This window comes from Adiantum capillus-veneris, chromosome 2 (genome assembly GCF_014529385.1).
Source record: "Adiantum capillus-veneris isolate H3 chromosome 2, ASM1452938v2, whole genome shotgun sequence".
NCBI lineage: Eukaryota > Viridiplantae > Streptophyta > Polypodiopsida > Polypodiales > Pteridaceae > Adiantum > Adiantum capillus-veneris.
This window is the reverse complement of record NC_140932.1, coordinates 41,306,486-41,316,696: the sequence shown is the minus strand read 5'-3', so window position 1 is coordinate 41,316,696 and position 10,211 is coordinate 41,306,486. Positions and strand designations below refer to the sequence as shown.

Genomic DNA, 10,211 nt, shown 5'->3' with positions numbered 1-10,211 from the left:
CTACAAGTACCTATTCAGAGGAGGTGCATGAAGATTCTTCACAGATTACTGATGGATCTTTGGCCACCGTAGAAATGTGTGAAGCGGAACAGGATGAAGAGATTTATGAAGATTGCTTGGATGATGTTCTTTGTGTACCTAACATTTTTGACATGACTGAAGTACAGGATATTGGACACGAAGTTTCTTCTTTTGTTATTTCTCATGATCAACAAGAGGAAGCAACCCACAATTCTTTGACAGATAATGAGAGTATTCATTGCTCTACTGATCCAAAAGTGGATGCTAATTCACAAGTTACAGCTCTTTTTCATGGTCAGGTTGGAGTTCCAAGTAATGATGACTCTAACACTGTTTTAGAGGTTCATGATAACTATGAAGTCAGAGGGGGTGAATCACTATCGATTAAGCAAAGGATGCACATGCTTCTTCAGTTGTTTCGACAAGGTTTTGGCTATGGTTGGATCCATATATTCTTTCTGCTTATGCTTATGTCAATGCTATTATCGTTACCGGTAAAAGGTATGCAGTGTTCCTATATGCTTGTGTTGAGCAAAAGCTGTCAAATGTTTACGAGAGGTGGGTGTTGCATAATGATTCAAGGGAAGTTTTACTTTACTGTGAGGCTCATAGATCCTATGTGCTTGCTATGGTATTCGACCCAAGAGATTTTGAGGTCCTTAAGAAGCAGGTTGAATATGGTTGGGTTCTTCTGGGTGCACAATGTTATCGTTTGCTGATTGATCCAGGAAGAATAAGCTTACATCAAGGTTGTTTGATGTCGATTGACATCAATAATGTATGCTCATGTGGATTCTATGCAGCTCTAGTGCTTGGGCAATATCTTCTTAAACCCTTTGATCCTAGAGACTTATGACTGCCTAAAGTCAAAATTTTGATGGTTATTGGTAGCATGCTTACAGTCGACCACTACTTGCATACAAACAGGTTTTATACTTATAATTTTTGAAGATGGTTGGCACATACCGGAGGATGTGCAGGTTCAGAGGTGGTGGATGTCGTAACGCTTCGTGTTCACTAGGAGGAAATCTTATAGGATTTGTTTTAGCAAAAGAATGTCGGGTTTTGATTTGCCGATTTGCAGTGCTATAGTTGTTATGCAAGTCAAATGCGATGGAGTTCAGAGAGCTCCATAAGTGCTTGGTAAAGCTCCGTGGACTCTTTTCATCACATACACCTACGAGACCTTGCGACAAGCATTATTTGCAATGGACCAAGTAATAATCATCTCCATCTTCTTGAAGATAGAAGGATTTGCAATAGGAGCTTGAGCATGAGGCTAAGTTGAAAGGAGAGAAATAACACAAAGCAGTAGAGATGGTAGACATGATAGCAGAAGTGAGCATGACAATGGACATGATGGAAAAATTCAGAGAAGCGGTGATGATGGAGGTTATAGTAGGCATGATTGACGCGATGATGGAGATCGGGTTAGACATAATCGGCATGAGCGAAGCTACGAAGGACAAAGAGACCAAGATAAAAGGGATGAATGTGGAAGGGGATGCATCAAGTACTATCAAGAGTGGTTATAAAAGGGATGAATGTGGAAGGGGATGCAGCCGTCGAGCTGGTGAGAGTGCGAGAAGAAGGCGGTGGAGTCAAGCTGCAGGGTGGGATGAGCTATAGTGAGAGCAGGCCTGGAAATTGAAGGGTGCCCTTGTCCTTCCTAGGGAAGGGGAATTCCCTTAGTTGGCCTTCGGAGAGGAAGGGCCATCATACACTTTGTCCGTCATCATGCAAGGCAAAAATGCACCAACCCGTCACTCGATACCCCTTAATTTTCTTGCTCCTATGAAATATTCACTTGCTTTTGGTGTATCTTTTATTGTTCCATACTTAAGAGGAGCTAGCATTAGGTATTCTTTAATTAAATTCGATGGTTAGTAAATTTTTATTATATTGGTATATTATACTTTAGCTCTGTTTGCTCCTCTTCCCCCCAAAAGCATCACCATTAGTTTTCATGTCTCTCTCTCTCTCTCTCTCTCTTTCTTTTTCTCACACACACACACACACACACACACACACACACACACACACATCTTGAGAGCACTCTCTCTCTCTCTCTCTCTCTCTCTCTCTCTCTCTCTCACACACACACACACACACACACACACACACACACACACACACATCTTGACTGCAGTCACTTTAGCCAACATGTGCCACAAGAAGAGTATGCAAGAGTGTGCAAGTTTGAGGGACATTTGTGAGGTGAGGCCCTCTGAGAAAAGGAAGAGGAGGGAGGCAATTCAACGAGGTAAGGCCCTCTAAGAGGAAGAAAGAGGAATGTGTCTTGGTCAATGCCTATTGCAACAAAGGCATGGATGACATGATCCAGGAGTTTGTGCAAGGGTAGAGGGGCTAAGATGTGGTTCGAGATTCTCTTGGCATATAGTGGACCTTTAACGGGCATGCTCCTACTTGCATGATATAACTACAAGTAGGAGAGAGGGCAGTGCGTGGTGCAACCAGAGAAAGAATTGTACATAGAAAGTGTTCATCTCTCATGTGAAGCCATGAAGAGGCTAGAAATGCATATAGAGAGAGAGAGAGAGAGGGAGAGGTCGTGACTTGTTTCCTTGAGCCTCAATGCTATCTCCTCATTTCCTTTAAAAGATTCATGCCCAAACTCAACCGTAGTCACACATGCACTAGAGGCTAGGACATTAGAGGAGGAGCTTAGAGGTCGCTAGATTCTAGAATCATCATGCACGTTGCACACATCACAAGTCTGGTTGCATCAGACTTTGCATTGCAAAGCATCTACATCGGTATAAAAAGCATAACTAGTGAGTTGCCACTCTCAAATTTTGTAACATTTTGCTTTTTTGAAGGTCTTCATTAAAAATAACATATTAAAAGTGTTATCTCTTCTTTGATTTAGGTGGTGGGATTCAAATCTTAATAAGTTTGAACTTATATTTTACCACCTTAGAGCTTAGGCTTTATTTTTTTTTCTAATATATAAGCAATGCTCGATAGGAGCTATTTATATTAAAGAAGAAAAACACTACAAGTGTCTTGGCTTTTATATGGAACTGCAACCCAGTAGTATAGACCATGAAAACCCCATGTGCATCACATGTCACAAGGAGCATAAACACCATAAAGACTAGGATCTTACAAAAAATATATTTAGACACAGATCTTGAGCAGTGGATGCCACCACATTGAGGTCCTTGCCACCCCACCCCAACATGTCCAATGGATAGGAAGACAAAACGACACATGGAAACAAATTATAATCTATCGGAGAAACTTCCTACCACAACAAAGCTCAAACTAAAACGAGTCAATCCTGAATGTAGCACATCCGAGCTACACCTTAGAACTTAGGCTCATGTTTTAGCTAAGCAACCTTCTACTTTGAATTTTTTTGGGCTATTCTATAGAATTTATCTTTGAAGGGCATTTTCAAAACTTTCCCTTCCTAGTGAAGGATTATTTTCAAAGGACCCGTCTATTGGGAAGGGGCCTCTAAACAGCATGCTCTTCATCAGGAAGGCCTATCACAAAAGTGCCATGCATGGGCAGGGCTAGAACCCTAAGGAAGGGTGGGAAAGGTTGCAATTTCCAGCACTGAGTGGGAGGTAATAAAGGCAGTGAGTTGAAGGGGACGAGCATAAAGCGAGTGTCGACTACAGTCATCAAGAAAAAAAATACAGGGCGGCATGAGCTGTAACGCGAGGTGAAAAGCAGAGTGAGACCTAGATTGAGGTGGTCTACGAGAAGGAGGGAGCCGCCATCTGAGCGAGAAGACGAGGCCACCTTTCTGTGGACCAGCTTCTGCTTGGCCTACTTAATGTTTCACATATTAGTGATAGTGATTGCCTGAAAGAGGCCGGAGTTTCTCATCTACGATGAAGGCAGAGATTGAGAAAACGAGATACCTGGCCTGGATTGGGTTTGCCAGTGTATAGCACCTGAGAAAGAGTTGGTTGGAGTTGACGCAGTCAAGCAGTTTTCAGAGGTTTACTTGAGTACAAAGAAGACCAAAGGAAGTGACAGCAAAGTAAGTGCTGTGAAGGTGGTTGGGAAGAGCAAGGGAAGGGCAGTGAGGCCATACAGATGTGGCATTTGCACTTCCGCTCATAGTGTTGGCGAGTTCAAGATCACTTGTTACCTTTTGCGATCAAGTTATTTTTTTTTATTCAGATTTTAGTTCATTTGAGTTATTCAATTCAAGTTGTACAAGGTGCTCTTTTGGTGCTATATTCTCTTGAGATGTGCATCTTTCTCTTACCGTTTTCCACAGCGAGTAGCCCGGTGTTGACCCAGCTCAACTCGCGAACATAAAATCCCCTGACACCGTCAATAGTGCCATGGATGCGAATCAAATCATGGGGGCCAAAGGCGCGCTGCCACATTGAAACAGGAACACAACACTTGTGCTTTTCTTCCATATGAAGAACCTCTAGATCACAATATTTAGGAGATAAATCTAATGTGAGGCATTGCACGGTGTGCATGGCCTTTTCTTTGCCTTGCAAAAGAGGAAAATATTTCTTGTTATGTTGGTCTGAAAGACATTTAAAACACAAAATGTGTTTCTTCGCACGCTCATAATCAGCAGTGTTGAGAGACCTACGTGGAGTATCTCGTGATTGCTTAGGCTTCTTAGCCTCTTGTGGGAGGGGAGAGGTAGATTGTCTCTTATTCCTCTTGGAAAGTGTGGGGGATCTACCTTGCCATTGGCTCTTAGCCACATTGCTCTTAGCAAAATTATTCTTAGAGTGGGGAACATTTTCTTTCATCATTATATCTTTGGGCATGACTGATGGCTTCTTCCAATGTTTTTGGATGTTGGGTCTTCACATGAAGACGATAGTCTTTGTCAAGACCCCTATTAAAACCTTGTATCTTTTGGAGTTCATCTAGATCTTCTAGTTTTAATATGATTTACCAATACTTTGAAAGGTACTATGTGAGAGAGAGGCCAGACATGCAGCATGCATCCCATGCTAACCAATTCTTATCTTCTTCATTGGAGTCCAAAAATGTTTTGGAGAAAGAAGCTTGAAACGAAGCCCAAGACGGAGGACGAGCATCTATTGGAAATGTCATCCACCACTTATAGTCCTTGACTTTAAGAGATAGACTTGTTTCATAGCCGTCTTTATATCCGGGGTGTGTCTCAATCTATGAATATCACTCCATTTGTGTAAGAACGTATTGATCGCGCCATCCTTGTTGCGATCAAGCTCTTCCCAGTGAAACTCAAGAATGGTGATATTCTTAAGTAATGCATTGCTATCTTCTGCATCTTCTCAAGCACTTGACTCTTGGACTCCTTGAGTCGTGCGAGCTTGGTTCCCTTGAATCGTGCTAACTTGTGGCTCCTTGAGCCGTTTGTGAATTCATAAATTCACTACAACATGTTGCGTAGAAATTGACGCAGATATCGACGAGATAAAGTTAGTTTTAAAACTAAAAAGCCTTGAAATAGGCCTCGGATTAGACGCTCATTTTGTGTCTTTCGTATAAGCATTGGTATACTTTGTATCGGAATCAGCTTAGAAATAAGAGTCCGTAATTGTAAAGGATATTCTGACGCATCCTGTGAAGTTTATACCAACGTGTGTACCGTACTTTAAACCGACGACCAAATTTGCAAAAATCATATGGAGAGAGAGGGCTAGGAACTGCTGTTGCATGTACTGCAGCAAAAGAAAACAGCCCTCTCTGTCCAAAGGAAGAGTGCACAAGCAACCGCACTCCACCTACAAGTTGATGCTAAAGAGCACGTTGGTACACCAAAAAAATATTGACCCAGGGAAAAGCCAATAGTAGGTGTGTGGAAATCAGCAGGTTGATGGCGGTACTCTTGAGCAGCTACTTGATGCACGGTAAAACAAGCACGGTCAGGATATGTATGCCAAATTTAGCATTTTGCAGGTCAAGTTGGGGATTTTGAGCTCTACTGCCGATGAGCTTAAAGGTTATCAACACATGGAGATGGCATGCTATGTATGCAGTATAAATGCTCTATTTTGCTGAACTAAAGGCTTTTTTATACCAGAAAGACACTTGTCCAATGGGGAATTATGGGAGCACAAGGTGGTCGACCGTCGTATCGGTCGTCACAGCTCCTGTAGGTGAAGATCTCGTCACCCGAGAACCATTTTTGTGGAGCGGGCCTTGAAACTTTGTTTTGACGTTGCTAAGGCAAACTAGTTGAATTTTCTTGACATTGGTAGACAATCGAAAGCATCAGGCGTGTGAAATGGGGCCATGACACCCAAGGTTTTTTAATGCTATGAATAAAAAAAACAAACAGCGAGCTGCAGTTCAAGGAGGTGGCGGGTTGCAGTTCATGGGAAAAGGAGCGCCATTTGGAGGAGAAGAAGACGGCTAGTTGGGGAGAGCCAAGGATGGCAAGTCGCGGGGGGCTGTTTTTGGAGAGGGGCCGCCAGTTGTTGCAGAGTAGGGGGTAGGTGACCCTCGGGTATTGAGAACCGAGCCCCGAGAACGGTTACAAGGGAGGTGTTGAAGGCTGAAGGCTAACAAAGCCCGAAACAGATGGCACTGCTCTCTAGGGAGAGGGAGCCGTAAGCAGGAAACTATTGGCTGTGGAGCAGAGAGGATGTTGCTTTGGGGAAGTGCTGTAGAGAGCTCTAGGGGAGCGTGCCACAGGAAAGGAGAGGATGCCCGAGAGAGGATGGCTATCCGAGGGCTGTGCAGAGCCTGCTGTCCTTTGGGTGGTATAATCAGGGCTGTCAATCGCACATAGTGCGAGCGCTATAATTTAGAAAGGGAGTGCTACATTTGTAGCATGATAGGGAGTACCGTCAGGCGATTGCAGGAGGTAAATGCTGAAGGAAAGGAGGGCTGCGCACGGTTGCTGCAGACAAGGTCATAATCTGCAAGGGAAACATGAGCTAAGGAAGGGAGCTATGGAAAAAGAATAGCGCAGATTTTGGTTGTTGCAAGCAAGGCTGCATCTTGAAAACAAGATGAATTTGAGGACTTCATGAGAAGGGACTCATCGGATGCTGCACCAAGGATGGAGTTTTTTCTCAGAGAGATCCATCGTTGTACACGTTTTGCTAATGAAATCAATTTGAAACGCCATATACTCATTGTTTGAGAGATCAATACAGATCGTATTTTTTCTCTCGCTCTCTTACCTAATGTTATCGTGTATATGTGTGCTTAGAGGGGTGGTGGATGTAGCTAGGGGTTCTCTTTATGTGGAGGCAAGGTGTGTCATAAGGGTGTAAACTTGTAAGCAAATGCGTGTATGTCAGCGATCATGAAAAGTATCTGTACATGTTCGCATATCTTTGATTACCTATATGCGGCTATATGTCTCTATGAGGGGTTAGAAGCAGTAGCCATCATAATGTGCTTTGTGATCAAGTCTATGTAGTTGGGATCAGTCGGGTACGGGTTTGGATAACCGTCGGTTAGCAGATTGTGTATCGAGGTGTGTGTACTAGGGGATAGGGCTGATGTGAGATCATTGGGCTATAGAGAGGCATTCGATTTGTGTGCTGGTGGTTTTCCCATTTCCCCCTTTCCATCTTGTGGTGCCGCCACTGAGGACCCACTGATTGCTTCCTGACCAAGTGTTCGTGAATCAAGATGAAGCAGGAATTTGGTCTGTTGTTCAAAGGAGATGAAGATGCAGATGAATGGATTGCCGATTTTGAGCTATTTATGATGGCAGCAGATGCTAGGTGATGAAGCAAAGCTCCGAACTCTACCTTTGGTACTTCTAGGTAAAGCAAAAGTTTGGTTCGATGGGTTAGAAGATGCACACAAGCAGAATTGACTCGGTATCGAAAGGTGGTGTCTGTTTCGGAAGCAGATGCAAAGCTCAAAGGTTTGCAGCAAAAAGTAAGTGAAAATTTCGATGCTCTTGTTGATAAATTTGAAGCTTATTGGGTGGATTTTGTGGCCTCTACCCAAGAAACCAACGCAGGATACTTTAAGTGGGAAAGGTTTCTATCTTGGTTGCATCCCTATGTTCGTGAGAGAGTGGACTATGAATATCCAAGGACCTTTGATGAAGCTGTCCAAGTTGCCAAAGCAAAGAGTCGAAAAATGAAGAAGAAGATGGAGGAAGGGCTGCTAGTCGGCAGTCACGGTAGCAAGTGGACCTAGGCCCAAACAGATTGATGAGAATCAAGAGGTAAATTTTCTTTTTTTATTGATATGAATGTGATCAAAGCATGTGAAGATGATGCCAGGCTAGAAGAGGTAGAACAAGTGCCAACTAGGTCTCAAAAGATACAGCGGGGCATATTCAAGGTGCCCCCTAGTTTGCTTCCTCAAGAGGACAAGGTGATAGCAGATCTTAAAGAAGAGGTGTTGGTTTCGGAACTAGCAACAAGGCTAACAGCAAAGGTGCAATAACTGGCAAGATCAGAAGAGGAGTCTGACAGTTCTCATAGGTCCAGTAGCAGTTTGGACACAGATAGCATTTGGGAGATATAATCCTTGTCCTCTAGGTATGAAACTTATGATGTTTTTCATGTGGATGAGATGGACAAAGATGTATACGTGTTGCTTGCCAGTCATTTGAAGGTAAAAGAGGAGCATATTGCAAGTGTGGAGATGCCTTGTGTGAACAATCCAATCGAGAAGCCCTATGTTTTGTTTGGTGGTGGTGAGTGCTTGCTAGAAGAAATGTGGTTTGATTGTGCATCCAGTTTGATTGAAGAGTAGGTTTTTGAGGATGACTTGCGGGAGCTAGAAGCAGAAATAGAGGTATATTGAAGTGATTTGTCTATGCAAGGGTTGGGGCAACCTTGCCTTGGTGAGCATGTCGAGGTGCACTTTGAAGTTTCGGAATTTGTGTGTAGCCATGGAGAGCATTAGGAAAATATTAGACTTCTTTGGGGCCTTGTAAGGTTTGGGATTAAGTTTCTAATTGGTAGGGAGTTAAGGGGACACAAAAAACCTCTTAGTGGTTTTGAGCTAGAATATGTCAGTTTTCAAAAGAAAATGACTAGTGGGGTCTTTGGCCCATATTTAATAGGCCTTGGAAGATGGACCATTGGTTAATTGGAGGGGAAGGTGCAAGTTGTTTAATGGGTAAAAGAGCAAGGCTCCATATGATGTGGGGGTGCAATCTTGACCATTGGATCTTGCACAAGATCAAGGGTGGAGGTTGAAAGGCGCCATTTGAAGTGGGGGCTCAATCTCGGCCTTTAGATCTCAATCAAGATCAAGGGAGGAGGTGAAAAGGCGCATTTTGAAGAGAGGGGAGCCCATCCTAGCCACTAGATCTCACTCAAGATGAAGGGTGGAGGTTGAAAGGCGCCTTTTGATGATATCCATTGGATGGAAAAAAGATCTAATGGTTGAGATTGAAGCCCCCCCCCCCCCCCCTCCCCAATTCAAATTACATTGTACCATCATGTCATCTTCACTTTTCCAACTTTCACACCCCCTTTTCCAGGTTTTAAAGGCTTGTAAGAGCATGGTATTCTCCTCTAAAAGGTTGTTTTGACCTAGGCAAACCAAGGGAAAGAGGGGACAAACTATGACACACCTAGCTCTTCCTAGTTGTAGAGTGTGTCCACCACCCTCTTCCTATTGGCTGGCCTCTAATTAACCTTAATCCCAAAGGGCCCCTACAGAGGGTTCATATTTCTCCTAATGGTTAGCTCTGGCAGATGACTCTATGGAAACTGATACAGGTGCAACCTATGAGAGTGAGGCTCCATGAAACGAGGAAGGTGCCACCAACCTTGTTGGTGATGAGGTGTTTTAAGAACAGGTTGCAGCTTTAGCAGGTCATGCTCTTAAGTCTGAAGAGGTGGTTCTGGAGCCATGTTTAGAAGGTTTGGATACAAGTTTGCAAAGGGATCATGTTTACTTGGCTATGCAGCAGGTGGAGGAAAATGGCAAGGCATTGAAGCTATGTGTTGTGTTGTTAATAGCTATGTTGTTATAGGTTGCTTTACAGGTGTCTTTGTGTCAGTGGCGAGGATTTTTTGAAGAAGACTATAGTATGGAGGGTTCTCTAGCAGATGATAGGATAGCTGTTTATGGTACCGATGCTTCAAGTGATCAAAAACATGCTTATAGTTGGCAGCAAGGATTATGGACGCAGGGTGACAAAGCTCCATGCTATGAAGAGCTGTTAGGGTGGCGTGTCTATTGGCCTACAAGTGCAAAGGGAGTCTTGGAGATGCATGCTTTACAGGTAGATGGCCACAACCAATGCTTTATAT

General features: G+C 43.4%; 1 pseudogene; it reads left to right on the top strand.

Annotated features, from left to right (window-relative positions):
- The first annotated feature begins 8,760 nt into the window (after nt 1-8,760).
- On the top strand, nt 8,761-10,011 carry LOC147462670 (uncharacterized; annotated as a pseudogene).
- The last annotated feature ends 200 nt before the right edge of the window (nt 10,012-10,211 follow it).